We start from the raw sequence: 16,565 nt of genomic DNA, 5'->3' as shown, positions 1-16,565 counted from the left end.
TTTTTAAATTTTGTTTTTAATTTTTATATAAATCTTTTATTTTTAATAATTAAAAAATAAACTATATAGCACTACATATATGACAATGTGTCTTGGTTCTGCTTCACACTTCATACGTATGTTCCATCTTTTTCAAATAAATGAATTGGACTCTAACATTGAATGGTTCTACAATAAATTAATAATTACACTTCACTTTACAGAAGAATTCACCCTAGGACATATTTCAAGAGCAAACTCCTTTGTGCATTTAAAATAGGATTTTATTGATAAAATGTTTTGATTTACAATTATAAAGTAACAGCAAGGGTTAACTCAATGTATAGTCTATACACTCCATTGGTATCCAAGCAATGTCAAGAGATCCAGAAGGAAACTATTGTTGAGAGACTCTTCATGGAAGATTTATCAGATAATTTATCATGGATGAGAGTTGCACAGGAGAACATGTGGATGGATTGTAAACTACATTCATTATTGAAGGGTATATACAAGTGGATAAGAGTAAAGAATGATCACAGTCTTGAAGAAAGCTTTCATGGAATAGCCAATTGGAGAGCTGGCTTTGGGAGGAGAGAACTTGGGTTCAGATTGCACTGCTGAAACTGCCTTGTGTGATCTTGAAATCACTTGCCTTCCTACCTAGGTCTCAGTTTCTTTATCTGGAAAATGAAGTGGTGGGATTAGAATAGTCTCTGAGATTCCTTCCAGTTTTAAATCTATGATGATCAATCTATGCTGCTAAGTATTGTTTAATATGAGACTCTTTCAATTTCTATATACCACCCAAAATATCTTCATGGTTGTGACTGCATGACAGTTTTTTAGATTTATAGATTATAGCAGTGAGATAAGGTGTGTAGAAGGCTCTAAAAAAGAGAATTTTATCAGAGGTCCTTAGTCTTATACTCAAAAAGACAAGAAAATAATCAAATTCAAGGCATTGTGAATTTTCCCTCATTTCTTCCACATCTTTTTATCTCTCATGGATTAGAGTCACATTGAAAAAAAAGCCTTGTTTTTTTCCTTTCTTGTGGTTTTTTCCCCTTTTGATCTAATTTTTCTTATACAAAATTTCAACTATAAAAATATATTTAAAAGAACTGCACTTATTTAACCTATATTAGATTACTTGCTATTTTGGGGAGGGGAGAGGTAAGGCAGAGAGGGAGAAAAACTTGGAACACAAAGTTTTACAAAAATAAATGTTGAAAACTATCTTTACATGTAATTAGAAAAATAAAACACTATTAAAAAAAAGAAAAAAAGCATTAATTTTTGTTCTTTTTAATACAGCTTCCAATCTGTATCAGAAAAGATCTCCCTCTCCTATTTTTGAGAAGCCCATGTTTTTCTGTGGGATTTAAATTTTGGATCCCTGAAGCCAGCTGATGTATCTTTAGGGGATCATTCTTAGAGAGTACCTGTCCTAGAGGTTCAATCCAACTGAGGTCATCTCATTTACTCTTCCATCTGGTTCTTTGAAAGTACGATCTTGTTTCCTTCTTAGTATTTTCATTTCTAGTGCCTAATAGTGTCTGGCACATAGAAGATGCTTAATAAATGCTTTTTAATTGATTGATCTGTCTGATATTGTGATGATGGTGATGAAAACATTAGTCATTAACATTGACATAGCAAATAAAAGGGCTTTCATTAAAACCACCTAGTGTGGGAAATAAGTGGTACAAGCATTATTACCTCATCAGAACCATGGCCCTCTCCATCTTCCATCAATAGTCCTTATATGGGCATGTGTCAAGGATGATGTCCATAAGCAGCCTATCAGGGCAAGGCCATTGAAAAGCATCACAATGGCTGTTGCCCCTCAGTTGCCTATAAGAGAGACCGGGGTCCTTATATGGTCATGTGTCAGGGATGTTGTTCATGAGCAGCCTATCAGGGCAAGGCCATTGGAAAGCATCACAATGGCTGTTGCCCTTCGGTTGCCTATAAGAGAGACAGGGGTCCACCCTGACCCACAAGCCCACACACCTACCACCAGGTCACAGGTTGGCTGGCTCAACCCCAGAGTGGTGCTCCCACTGCTGTGAAACATAAACAAAAAGACCTCAATCGCAACCACAGTCAAAAATGGCAAGATATAGACGACACAGCAGGAGCCGGAGTAGGAGCAGATACCGACGCCGGAGGAGAAGAAGAAGCAGACACCATAATCGAAGGAGGACATACAGGAGAAGCCGGAGACATTCGAGAAGGAGAAGAGGAAGAAGGAGAGGTAATTGTTTGGGCTGGAGAGGTAATAGTGGTTTTGCAGTTACTGCTCCTAGACCCCTTAATAGAGAGGAAACGTTCCTAAGGTCTTAAATTATGGTGGGGGGCGGTGTGAAAATCACTGCACCTAGATGGTGTCAGAGAGATGAGTTGTTCCAAGGGTCTTAGAATTATGGGAATGATGATCTCTCTCTTTTTGTTTAAACTTCCCTGTCATCCCTCCTCAGGGTATTCTCGCAGGAGATATTCTCGCAGGGGAAGAAGAAGATACTAAGACAGCAAATAGCAAAACTCCATCTGAACTCCTGCTTGAGAATTTAACCAAATTCATCTGGATCTTCTGACCATCATGAAACAGCAAAATCATTTCCACCAAGATGCACACCTATGGTGACTGCCGCCAAGACAACAGGAGCCTGCTACTGAACAATGCCACCTGTCAATAAATTCTGAAAATTCAGTCTTTTTAGTTCTACTGTTTAATTTCCTTGGTTCACGGCCTTCCATTTAATTTCTTTGGCTCATGGGATGGGGAGAGGTGAGAAGGGGAAAGAGGGAGAAGAGAGGGGAAAGGACAGAGGGAGAGGAAGGAGATAAGGGGAAAGGAGAGGGAAGAGAAGAGGGGAAAGGAAAGGGGGGAAGACAAGAGGGAAAAGGAAGGGGAGAACTTTGAGAAAGGAGAAGAGGGGGAAAGGACAAAGGGGGGAAAGGGGAAAGGAGAGAAGGGGAGAGAAGAGGAAAAGGGAGAGGAGAGGGGAAATGAGAAGGGGGGAGAAGAGGGGGAAAAGGAGAAAGGAGAGAAGAGGGAAAAGGAAGAGGGGAAAGGAAGAGGGGAAAGGAGAAGAGGAAATGGGAGAAGGGAAATGAGAAGGGAGAGGGGAAAAGAGAAGGGGGAGAAGAGAGAGGGGAAAGGATAAGGGGGGAGAGGGTGGGGAAAGATGGAAAATGAGGGGAGAGGTTGGGGAAAGTGGGGAAGGAGAGAAGGGGAAAGGGAAAAGGAGGGTGGGGAAAGGGGGGGAAAAGGGGGAAGGAGAGAAAGGGGAAAAGGAGGGGGAAAGAAGAGGGAAAAGGGGAGAAGAGAAAAGGGGGAAGAAAGAGGAAGAGAAAGGGAAAGGAGAAGGGAGAGAGGAGAGGAAGGGAAAAGGAAAGAGAGGAAAGAGGTAGGGAAGGGGGGATATGGGAAAAGGATGCGGAGGGGGGGAAAGAAATGGGGAAAGAGAGAATGGGGATTAGAGAAGGAGGAGAGAAAAAGATCCTGCAAAAGAAGATTCAGAAATAACTTGGAAGAGATGACCAAGGAAGGGAAGGAAGTACAAAAAAAGTTTCCTAAATTCCCAGTGCCCAAATCTCTTGAAATCAATATTTTCCTACTATATACCAAATGTATTGCTGGGGATACAAAAACGTAAAAGACATCTTTTCTTTCCATCAAGGAGCTTACAAAATGTTGATGGAGAAGACAAACATGCAAACAAATATATACAATAAGCAAGCTATTATACAGGACAAATAGTAACTTTACAGAAAGTAGATGAATGGGAAAGTTAGATTATTTACTTCAGAAATTGCCTCCCTTAAACCTCAGTTTCAGGTTAATGATGCTAACATACCTTAGATTGTTCTGTTACATTTAGGTAGGCATCTAATTAGAAACCAAATTGGAGAATGTCCTGACAATAAAGAGTAAGGGAAGAAATTTGCCCAATTCCCCCTCCCATCCAAGTGATATAAAAAGGCTAATTTTATTTGATCAGATTTTTGAAGAGATAATCAGACTGTGTGTGAAACTGGACAGCAACAAATATGTCATGATTGTATGCTTCACAAGTGCAACACAATGTCTGTCTCACAACATCTTTAAATGTGTTTTATAGGTTTAATTTTTAAATATGTATATTTTAGAATGGGAAACAAAACCCAAAAACATTGCCTGAGTTCCAAATGAAGGTCTAAGGTAAGCAAGGACCAATTCAACTGGGTTTTGTTGGATTTTATTTTCCTACAAATCAAGATAATGTTATGATTTGCTGGAACCATGGCCAGTACTTAGTTAGATTTATAATCTTTTTATGGTCTCCTTTTGGATTATATTAAACATTAACCAGATTTTTACAATGGACATTGATGCAAGGCCACTTGGTATACCCATATAAGTATATATGGTATACCATATAAGTTGGTATACCCAGTAAGTGATGCCTTTTTCTAAATTTTTGCTTTATTTTCTATATACATTTTGTCCCCTCTCCTCTCCCTTTTCCTCTTCTCTCCCCCTTCTCTCCTTTCCCCTCTTCCTTTTCCCTCTTCTCTCCTTTCTCCTTTCCCCCCTCTTCTCCCCCTTCTCATTTCCCCTCTCCTCTCCCTTTTCCTCTTCTCTCCCCCTTCTCTCCTTTCCCCTTTCCCCCCCTTTGTCCTTTCCCCCTCTTCTCTCCTCCTTTCTCAAAATTCTCCCCTTCCTTTTCCCTCTTGTCTTCCCCCCTTTCCTTTCCCTTCTTCTCTTCCCTCTCTCTTTGAAGGCAGGGAAGGGAGGACAATGGTCTCTATTGCCCTCAGTGATTGGCAATTACTGGTGGGCACATAATGCTAATTTTTATTGACACTTTATTATACAGTGTAAAGGTATAGGGGTATCAGAGGATAACAACAATAGGGGTTAATGAGGATCCAGGAATTCCTTTTCTTTATAGCAATTTGATCTTGGAAGATGAAAAAAAAAACATAACCTCATGGAAAAAACATAATTTATATCTCATTAACTTGTCTCAAAAAATACACTTGTCTGTGTATATGTATGTGTGTGTGTGTGTATGTATGTATGTATTCCAGAATTATAACTTGACTACTTTAAAGAGAGAAGGCTCCATGGGAATAACCCAGTGGGATTATACAGTTAATCCCTTCGATTAACTTGAATTTGGAGGAAATTAGAGGCATGGTACCCCTGTGAGCTGGAAAATCCATATAAGATTTTTGGCCCCCCTCCCTTTGTATCAGAGAATTATTGGGGTGTATTACAATGCTATACATATATTTTTCCTGTATCATCTGCTGGCCCTTTCACATGCCATCTTTAGCTTCCTCAAAATTCCCATTTAATTTCTTATACTGACCTGAGAAACATAACAAAACCCACAATGGGGCAGGGGGTGGAGGGAGTCTCTCTTATAGGGAAGGCATTTGACTGTATATAATTTTCATGATCATCTGGAAGTAAGAAGGGCCCAAGTATTTAATTACACTACAACATTCTTGATTGTAAACTCCTTGAGGAACAAGGGCTGTTTTGTGTCTTTGTAGATCACACAGGGATTGAGGAGGGAAACAGACATTGAATTTGCTTAATACACATACATTGGATTGAATTTAATTGAATCGAATTAAATTAAATCCAGGGTGATAATAATTATAAGAGTGAGTATTTGCTCTGGCAAGTCCAGGTGTCCAAAACCGGTGAAGCTTAATACTTGTGTGAGGGCAACTTAATCTGCCCTGCTTCTCATGTGTTTGAGCCCAGATACCCTCTTCTCTTCCAGAGTCGCCTTCGATCTATGATTGATGAATCCCAGATGGTTTGATGAGCCCAAGAAATTAGTTGAGAGATGAATCAAATCAAGACTTCAAGTTCTGTCCTTTGTAATTCACTCTAAGCCAAGAAAATGCGTGAACCACATTACATCTCTTAGAAGGATAAACCACAAGCTCATATAAAGTTTTTGATGAGGGGGTTGCTAGATACACAAGAGAGATTAACAGCAACTTTGGAGAGTGCTGATCTGTGAGCCAAGCCTAGCCGAGATAATGTTTTATCAGTGATCTAGAATTTATTTACTGGACCAGTGAGGAAAACTTGTTCTACCTTGTACATTGGCACCTAATTTTCTTATTAATAGGTCTGAGAAGTTGCCCTGGGGCATTGGGATTAAGTAGCTGTTTTGGGATCACACAGTGTATCTCTTGGGATTCTGAATTCAGGTCTTCCTCACTTTGGAGCTAGTTCTTAGTTTGTTAACGCTAGCTTGGACGCAGGCTGGCCACCTCAGTAGGTTGTATGGTGTTAGTGTACCTGCTTGCTTGCTAGGCTGAGGTGGCAAGCCACTTGGCTTGGCAGGGGCTTCACTTTCTACCTCAGACTCAGCTTTGGATGCTTACTTATGGATATTCAACCGTGCTTTAAGAAAGAAGGGCAGAAAGAGTTGGGAAGAAAAATGTTCACTATTCCCTTAGGGACTTCCTCAGTCCCCAAGCAGAGGGCAGGTAGTTTGGGTGTAAGTGGGGAAGGAGAAAGGAGATAATTTGATAATTTTTTTTTTGGTCCAGAGCTAATAGCTGGGTGTATAACCCAGCTTTGGACCAAGAAAAAAATCTCAAATTACCTACTCCACCCTAACTTAACAGTGACTTTTCATTTTGTTCAAGTCAAAAGAAATTTTAAAAATAATTTTTCCAGGTTCTCTGTCTCTGTCTCTCTGTCTTTATTTGTCTGTCTTTGTCTCACATATTTAATTTTTATTTTCCAAATACATGCAAAGATAGCTTAGTTTTCAACATTCACCTTTGCAAAACCTTGTATTCCAAATTTGTCTGCCTTTCCTCCCTTCTCCCCTCCCCAAGATAGCAAGCAATCTGATACAAGTTAAATATGTGCAATTAAAAGAAATTAAGGAAAATAGTCTGAAATTATAAAGATTAATCTTGTCCCCTTCCCCCCTCTCCCACTCTCATTCCTTTCTTTTTATTGGGGGGTATGGCTAAGAGCTTCTCTATTTATCTCAACTTGATTTTGTTTTATTTTGCTCAATTCTTTAAAACCTTTTTTGTTGCTATAAGGGAATCCATCTCTCTAAAAAGCACATACCCTTCCATATATATATTTTATATTTTATTACATTTATACATAACATATTTAATTTTGTTGCTCGGTTTCAGTCCTGATTCCTTTATGACTTCATGTGAGGTTTTTTTTGACAAAGATATTAGAGTGGTTTGCCATTTCTCTGAGGAAACTGAGGCAAACAGGGTTAAGAAACTTGCTCCAAGATCATTCAGGTAGTAAAATGTCTGAGGTCAAATTTGAAATCTCCTGATTTCAGCTCTATCCACTGCACAAACTAGTAAACCTACATAGATATATAGATATATATCTATATTGTGTATGTAGGTATGGATGCATATATATATATGGATGGATGTATATATAAAAATATTGTTTGATATATATTATGTATAGTTGATACTAAAAATATCAAGACATCAATAAAATATATTTTAAATGGGTAAGTTGAGCTGTAGATGGTCTTCTGAGGTCCCCTTGGGTTCCAATGCTATGATTCTAAGGCAAAGAAGTCTTAAAAGTATTTCATTTTTTTCTACTGACTTATAGGAACCTCTTCTCTACCCTACCCCCCCAAACCTTGAGTGAGTAAGCATATGAGCTCATCACTTGGGAAAGGACTGTGTAGTCACAGTGCTAGGAAGAGATGGCCCACCCTAACGGGTCACAGTGGACAAACCCCTTTTATATATCTGCTTGGGAAAATCCCCCTAGGACAAAACTAAATTACCACCAGGAACAACAGGTGGGCAGTTTCAACTCAACCCCAAAACAACAGCAAGCAGCAAAAGAGAAATTCAAAAAGCAAGAGATGGCACGACAAAGATTTAGCAGGAGTCCAAGTCCGAGCCAGAACCACTCCATCAGTCCTTGGAGAACCAGGAGCCCACAACTTCCGAGAAGGACCCAATTCTATGGGAGGAGAAGGGCCCAGATGAATGGGAGGAGAAGGGAACCATTCTATGGGAGGAAAAGGGTCCACTTCTTTGGGAGAAAGGTCCATTACTATGGGAGAAAGAGAGGGAGGAGAGGTAGAGTGTCCATTAATTTCCAATACTCAATCAAAAAGTCTATTCAATCCCCAGATAACTAAATAATTTAGAAGCCAGGCTTGGGGCGCCCAAAGTTCCTTACTGAGCTCTACTGTGTGTGTTTTGCTTAGGAGGATATAGAAGACTGTCTGATAGAAGGAGGAGGAGAAGATAGAAGAGAAACTCACCACGTCAATAGAGCTGTTCCTACCTGGGAGTTTAAAAGCAAAAAAAAGATCTCCAATCCCCTTCAAAGTTGTTCAGTACACACCAAAAGAAAAAAACCAAGATTCCCACTCAAGTGTCTGAGGTCTGAGAGAAGCTGATGGATCCGGTACACACCAAAAGAAAAAACCAAGATTCCCAGTCAGTGTTTGCGGTCTGAGAGAAACTAATGGATCCAAATAGTCAAATGACTGCCACCTGTCAATAAATCCTGAAAATTACTCGTTGTCAGATCCACTTTCTTGCACCTAAGAAGACTTGCTCGTGCATGCTTGTGCATGGACACCTTGGATGGACAGTTGGTGGGTCATATTTCTCCTAGGAAGAGGAGTTTTAAAAAGTGGGGAGGGGGGTAGAAGAGTAGTTAGAAGCCGCCCTTCAAGGGTAATCTGGTGTGATGTTGCAGGGACAAAAACAGCCTTTACATTTGTTCTTATACTTTAATTGGAATCCTGCTCCAGGCTAAGGAAATGACAATACCAAATCCTAAAGATTCTAGAGTTCAGCTTTCAAGTCTCTTTGAAAAGAAGAGCTGGAAAATCAATGGACATTTTTAGCTGAAAAAAGTTACCTCTGATCTTCAAGAAATTAACCAAGGATCAATGTGTGTTAAAGGCAGACCACCCTCCCTCCCACCCCACCTCACCCTCCTGAAAAAAAAAAAAAAAATTCTATGTTCAAGACAATTATCTTTAACTCCCAGGATTCCTCTTTCCCATATATCCCACAAAGAATTTCAGAGAAAAAACATTATTTTTACTATGTCCAGGTCCAGGTTTGTGGATCCCAAACTGTCTTACAAACTGGTCATGACACTACCCTATTTCCCTAAATGTATCATGCACCTGGGGTAGTGGAAAGAGAACACCAAAAAATACCTTTTGTTCTTAATATAATGAAAAGCACTGTGAAGTACCATGGGTTCTAGAATCACAGGACCTTGGTTCAAATTGCCTCTGATACTTAATAACATACTCATATAGCACACTATGTGTCCGGCACTGTGCTTAAGTGCTTAGCAATTATAATTTCATTTGATCCTCACACTAACTCTGGGAGGAGGTAAGTGCTGTTTATCTCCATTTTGCAGATGAGGAAATTGAGGAAGGCAGAGATTAAGACTTGTTTCAGGGTCAATTTAGCCAATAAGTATCTGAGACTAGATTTAATCAAATTAGGTTTTCCTGACTCAAGTTCCAACCATTGTTGAAATGAAGTTGATTCAATATGACCAACTAACTTTTAGTGGGCTTTTAAATTTCCTTATCTGTAAAAATGAGGGAGTTGTGTAATGAACTGAAAAGTTTTTCCTGGTTTTCTCCTCTCCCTTATCAATGATTATGATTAATTTACATTTAAATATTGAGGTTTCAATTATGATTCACATTTTAATATAGAGGTTTCAAAGTTTTCCAAAATGTTTCATTGAGCCTTAAAAGCTGAAGTGTATTATAGGATTGGGGTTTAAAATATCAGAGATTAAAAAAAAAATCACATCCTTTTTGTGTTGCTTTGAATTACTACTCCCTCACAAATTTTCAACTTGAGCCTTTTTTATACCTTGGAAACCAGAAAATAGCTAAAAATCTAGGCTTTGGGGAAGGGAGTTGATTATCTTAGATTTAAGAAAAGTGATGGAGAATATAAATGTGAACAACACAGATTAAATTTACAAAGTATATTGGGATTGTTTTTGTTTTATTTTTTTAATTTTGTTTTGTGTTTGGAGAGTTTGATGATTGATTTACCAGCCAATACCCTCTTTTCTCCAACAACCGTCTTCCTTGGGGATGTCATTTCTTGTTCTGCTTTGGCTAGATACTCCTTCTCCTCCCCTTGTACAATTGGGAGAAAAGGACCAGAGAAAGAAAACAATCCACAGTCATGTTGTTGGAGACAATACCGGCAAAAACATTTGTATCCAGAGCTCCCTATCCAAGGAAGTGGAGAATGGTGCTTTATTTTTGTATCTCCTCCAATTCTTCAAGCTTTACTAAGATTAGCTAAGAGCAAGGTAAGGTGGGCCCCATAATACAAGCCTAAAAAGAACTCACATTTCTTCGGTAGTATGCGTGGGAACTTCTGCAACTTCCCAAATATGTAGGGTTATTTCAATGTATTTTCTCTTACAGAGTTGCTCTGGATCCAATAATTAGAGGTACCAATTTGGTTAGTAATCATTAGAGGTACTAGTTTGGTGATGATGCTCCCTGAACCTAATGGGGCCATCATCTTCTGAGGCATCAGATGGAAATCATCAAAAACCTATCTCCAAAGCTTCCTGACCTGAACAATCTCTTTCATTTTAGACTGGAATCATCCTCTTTCAGAAAACAGAGGGAGGGGTTCATGCATCATACACCATGATGAGACATCAGAGTAAGATTTTATTGGTGGCTTTATCATATGACAAATGTGGTGGTTTGTTTGTGGAGAATGAGACTGGATGGGTTGATTTCCTTTCTATTGTTTCATGCCTAAATTTAGGGTTTTTCCTTTTGTTGGATTGAGAAGAAGAGGTTGATCTACTGAGTAGACAAAAGAAAGTAGGGCAGATTGATTCCACAGTCTGACCTTAAAAAGTGAAAGGGGCCTGGGAGTAGTGAGAGGGGGGCAAGCTGACCAATTTGCTTTGTGATGCGCTTTTCATGCCCCTCCCTCAACACCTATTGCTTTCCCTCCCCTCCCCACCCACCCCCATTCCTGGCTCCACCTTCAGGGAAAAATCAAGAAAGAGTCATCCTTGGAAGAGGTTGAGGTGAAGTGGCTTAGCTGGAAGTGATGGGCTCCAGCTGTACCAAGTTAGGGGTGCAGGGGCAGAAATATGAGTCCCTGAAAAGGTGGTTGGCCTGTGTCACTGAGGACAACTTCTCTTTGTCATCGGGAAGAGGGAGAGAGGGAAGAAGAGCTTCCAAAACTCCAAGGAAAGCTTCTTCTGATGGAGGAGGAGTGCTCCCCAAAGGAATGTTGTTCTATCAAAAAGGAAGAACAGACCTCCTCCCCAAAAGTATAGACAGCAGCAGCCCACTTTTCTCAGCCATAATCTGACTGACCACCAGAGCCACTGAAGAGAAAGAAAGAATGGATTTGTAATGCAAGAACCAAGAAGAACCCCATTCTGGAAAAAAAAAAACACAATAAAAAGGCTTCTCCAAGGAATTCCATTTCTCACCCCTCTGGTCCTACTTCTCCGCCTGGTTAGAGAGGTCCTTAGGGACGTGGGGGGTCAGAAATGAGCAGGTCAAGAAGACATTAAGACACACCTGATGAGATTGCAGAGGTCAGGCCTTTTTTTGAGAGAGAGAGAGAGAGAGAGAGAGAGAGAGAGAGAGAGAGAGAGAGAGAGAGAGAGAGAGAGAGAGAGAGAGAGAGAGAAAGAATATACATAGGTATTGTATGTGTATGGACAACTAAGACCCCCATCACTCCCACTTTTTAAAAACTGCTCAAGGAGATTCCCCTTTTCCCCACAGGAAGAACTCAATCCATTCATTGTTTAATGCTTTCTCCTTTCTGGATCTTATCTGACTCAGATTTCCCTAACCCCTGTCTCCCCCCCTTTATTCTGATTGTAAATGAATCGAATAGAAATGAGTTTTTGACAATACTAATTCTCCTTTTTGTAGGCAAGCTCCTGGTGTGTGCCCTGGTGGTCAGAGAATGTAGAGAGAGAAAAGTGAGGGGGATGGAGAGGGAGGGTCTGGGAGAGATAAGGGTTAGACCCTGCTAAACTTTAGTTTTATTATTGTTAGTAGTCATTTCCAACTCTTTGTGATCCCATTTGGGGTTTTCTTGGCAAAGATACTGGGGGGTGGTTTGCTATGTCCTTCTCCACCTCATTTTATAAATAAGAAAATTGAGGCAAACAGGATTAAGTGACTTGCCTTGGAGGAGTCACACAACTGGTAAGTATCCTGAGGCTGGATGAATTTAGGTCTTTCTGATTATTCCAGATCTGGCATTCTACCCTCCTGCCCTTAACTCCTCTACTACTCTTTAAAGCCTACTCAAACACTGTTTCTACCTTCCACAACCAAATAAGAATTACTCATATATTTTTGTCTAAAAAAAGGATTGCATAAAATTGTGTTAAAGAGAGAACAAAGATCATTCTATTTTAATGATGGGGAAACTGAGGCACATAAGAGACTAGGAGTTGTACCAGAGAGCTTAGAGTCAAAAATGATCTAGTACTTATTTGATAAGAAATTAAGACTCTCAAGAAAGAGGTTAAAGCGAGATTGGCCATAGATCAGAAAGCTGAGAAGGCAGTCTATAGTCTGAGAGCTCACATTCTACCACAAAATCAAATGGGAAGGCCCAAATGCTCTAGGGATGACAAGGCTCAGAGATAATTTAGGTAGGAGGTCAGGATTTCAGTGAGGCAGAGAAAGTGTTAGAGATGGCAAGAACCTTCAGAGGCAGCAGCAGGCCCAATAGCCTGATAGCTCTCCATATTTTCATTTTTTGGGTCATTTTTATTGTCATTTTTCATTAGATTGACATGATCTAGTCATTCCTCAATCTGTTTAGATTATTCTTTCTTTAAGGAGCACTTTTATACAAAGTAAATTGAGGCAGCTATCATTCCAAAGTCTTAATCTAAAATTTGGAGCTTTCTTTGGGGCTACATTCCTCATTAGGGAATGCCTGCCTTCAAACTTGCCTCACTCTCTGGATCTAGCCAGCTACATTTCACCAGAAGACATTGGTTGGTTGACTCCTGTGTCTCAATCAAGCAATCATGGTGAGGAAGAGAGAATACACTCAATGGTCTTCCTTTTGTCCTGTCAAACTTGGAATATTATTGAAGGCTGGAGAGAGAGAAGGAGGGAAGAGAGGAAGAACAATGGCAGAAGGGCCTGGTCTTTCTCATGAAGAGGAAAAAAGAGAACTAAGTCATGTTATCCCCAAGTGAAAATATATGTAACATGCATGTGTTTGTTTTTCTTGTACCAGAGATAGTGACGGCAGGCCCAGAATGCAGAACACTGAGGGGGAAAGTTGACTCACTAAAAGCAAGCCCTTAATATACTTTTGCTGCTTTGAGCTCAGGGCCTGTACAAAGGAGCCCTCTACAACCTAGTCCTTTACTTGTTTAGGAATCACAACCCTTGGGGAAAGCAGCCCCCCAAAAACGAGGGTACTTAATGCTCATTATTCCCTCCCTCTCAGTGCCCCCCTTTTCCTCCCCTCTGCTCCCTCAGCCTCTGCTGGCTCTCCCCCATTTCTCCAGCTGCCTGCTTCCCCCACCTCCACCTTCCCACTGACATCACAATCCAGTCCTCTGTCTTGACTAATAATGGCCCCCAACTATATAACTCAGGGTCTGTACACCTCACTCTGTAAAGCCAGACCAGACGGAAGAGGAGTAGGCGGCCTTTGACCTCCACGCGTGTTCGTGGGCACCAAAGATGCAGGCGCTCCTTGCTGCTCGGGCCAGAACCGAAACAAGTCCTCTAGAGAAGAGAGTCCAAGCCAGAGCCGCAGCCGCAGCAGCCCCGAGCCGGAGCTGGAGCCAGAGTCCCAGCCGGAGCCGCAGCAGGAGCCACAGTCAAAGCGCCAGTCCAAGCCCTAGTCCACCCAGGCACCAAACCAGGACAGCACACTTCCATCACTCCTCATCCCGAGCCCATCCCCACACTCACTCCCACTTTAACTCCCATGACTCCAACAGTTGCCCTAGAAAGAAGGAAGGCAACGGGGCTAACCAAAAGGAAGGCCAAGAAAGGCAGCCGGCCAGCATATGGAAGGAAGAAACGAGCAGGTACTCGAAGGGGCTTAGCCCCTCATCTCCCCTCCCTTCTCTTCTCTTCCTTCCCTCCCCTCCTTTCCCTTCTCTCCCTTCTTTTCTCTTCCCTTCCCTCCCCTCCTTTCCCTTCTCTCCCTTCTTCTCTTTCCTCCCTTCCTCCCTTCTCTTCCTTTCTCTTCCCTCCTTCCCTTCTCTTCCCTTCTCTTCCCTCCCTCCCCTCCTTTCTCTTCTCTCCCTTCTTCTCTTCTCTTCCCTTCCCTCCTTCCCTCTCCCTGCCTCCCTCCTTCTTTCCTTCCTTTTTCCTCCTTCCTTCCTTCCATTCCCCTCTCCCTCTTTCCCTCCCTTTCTCCTTCCACCCTGCCTCCCTTTCCCTCCTCTCCCCTCTCCTTTCCAACTATTCTCATCTGTCTGTCTTATGCCTTTTCAAGATTTGAGGATTTTGAGGATTTGAGGATTGAGAATTTTTCAATAAATTTAGCCTATCCCAATCTTAAATCATTTATAGTTAGCCAAACAAAAGGGAAGAGATGGGAGCATAGAGATAATATTTGGACCTGCTTTGGATTCCATCTCACTCCCTCCTTTTGGAATAAGGAATATTCTAATAACCTGTTCCTCCCTCTTCCCTCCTCCTCATAGTCCATTATGACCTTGTTTTTCTGTGTCTGGTCAGGGAGGAGACGAAAATGATATCTCCCTACCCCCTTACCCCTGGGGGGCTGTTCCTGTGCCATGGCTTCAAAACTGATGAGAAGGAGAAGAACAACTTGAAAGCTAGGAAGGAAGAAAAACTTTTACAGGAACACATGTCAATGGTGATTTCTACACAACATCTTAAAAAGAAAATGGAAAATGGAAGGCTAGCGCCTCCCATGACTCTGGCATTTCACTTCATTCCCCAAGATAATAAAGGTCACCTGTTGTGAAACTAATAAAATCACCATTTTGTTTGGGGGTTCATTCTTTGGGATCTTTGTGGGATTTTTTCTCCTTTCAAAAAGAGGGGCCAGAAATAGAAAAGCAAAAATCTGAATTTGACAGGTATTAAAAAATTGATAGCAAATCTAATCCTTAAATAACCCATTATCCATCAAGCTAGAGGGAGTTTTTGATGTATTTTATTCTTTCTAGATTTATGTCATATTACCCTATTTATATGTTTTATATTAGACACAAATTATATAAATTAGGTAATAAAAGAAAAATAGAACATAAGTAATGTTAATAGTGCTTTCCACAGGTTTTATATTAAACACAAATTATATACTACCTGAATGTGACCTGAACCAGATTAAAATGTAAATGGGGTAATAAAAAAAAATGAAACATAGGGTAATATTAATGTGTGGTTTTTCTGAGTATCAATATGTAAAAAGATTCTTCTATATGATTCAGTGTATCTAATTTTAAAAATATAAATATTTATAATAATTATGATGCAATATATATATAATGTCTACTTATAAAATAATATTTAAATTAGATAATTGGGATACAATAATCAACAATTTGTATTTGTAATTTTATAATATTTATAAAATATTTTGTGATGGCATATTTTTGTAAATTAATGTTACATAATAACATGATGATTTATAGTATTTTATGAAATTTCATAATGAATGTTTAGAAATGTAATCTCCCTCAGATAAGCAATCCTTAGGATAGGGTATACATGTTTAATCATGTGAAACATTTCCATATTTGACTTAAAATTTTTAAGAGTAAACTTCTTAAATCATATGGTCCCTATTGTGAAATGGCCAACATTTTAAATGTTGGCCAGAAATATTTTTAAAAATTATCAGCACCTGTCAGATTGACTAAGATGACAGAAAAAAATAATGATGAATGTTGGAGGGGATGTGGGAAAATTAGGATACCAATGCATTTGTTGATAGAGTTGTGAACAAATCCAACCATTCTGGAGAGCAATCTGGAATTATGCCTCAAACGTTATCAAACAGTGCATACTCTTTGACCCAGCAGTGTTACTACTGGGCTTATATCCCAAAGAAATACTAAAGAGGGGAAAGGGACCTGTATGTGCCCAAATGTTTGTAGCAGCTCTTTTTGTAGTGTCCAGAAACTGGAAAATGAATGAATGCCCATCAATTGGAGAATGGTTGGGCAAATTGTGATATATGAATGTTATGGAATATTATTACATAAGAAATGACTAGCAGGATGCATACAGAGAGGCTTGGAGAGACATGAACTGATGCTGAGTGAAATGAGCAGAACCAGGAGATCATTATACACTTCAACAACAAATACGGTATGAGGATATAATCTGATGGAAGTGGATATCATCAACATAGAGAAGATCTAATTCAGTCCCAATTGATCAATGATGGACAGAATCAGCTACACCCAGAGAAGGAACACTGGGAAATGAGTGTAAACTGTTTTCATTTTTTATTTTTCTTCCCAGGTTATTTTTACCTTCTGAATCCAATTCTTCCTTTGCAACAACAACAAAATTCAGTTC

General features: G+C 40.0%; 2 long non-coding RNA genes across 2 annotated transcripts; both read left to right on the top strand.

The window, feature by feature from the left end:
* The first annotated feature begins 1,840 nt into the window (after nt 1-1,840).
* LOC141550178 (uncharacterized) lies at nt 1,841-2,695 on the top strand. Its single transcript, XR_012484533.1, has 2 exons — nt 1,841-2,239; nt 2,463-2,695. It is a non-coding gene; the product is annotated as an uncharacterized LOC141550178 (long non-coding RNA).
* A 5,074-nt stretch (nt 2,696-7,769) lies between these two features.
* LOC141550177 (uncharacterized) lies at nt 7,770-15,034 on the top strand. The gene is made up of 6 exons (XR_012484532.1): nt 7,770-8,097; nt 8,229-8,624; nt 10,141-10,336; nt 10,455-10,701; nt 13,649-14,089; nt 14,748-15,034. It is a non-coding gene; the product is annotated as an uncharacterized LOC141550177 (long non-coding RNA).
* Nucleotides 15,035-16,565: the final 1,531 nt, after the last annotated feature.

Source organism: Sminthopsis crassicaudata, chromosome 1 (genome assembly GCF_048593235.1).
Source record: "Sminthopsis crassicaudata isolate SCR6 chromosome 1, ASM4859323v1, whole genome shotgun sequence".
Lineage (NCBI taxonomy): Eukaryota > Metazoa > Chordata > Mammalia > Dasyuromorphia > Dasyuridae > Sminthopsis > Sminthopsis crassicaudata.
This window is presented reverse-complemented; position numbering and strand designations above follow the sequence as displayed.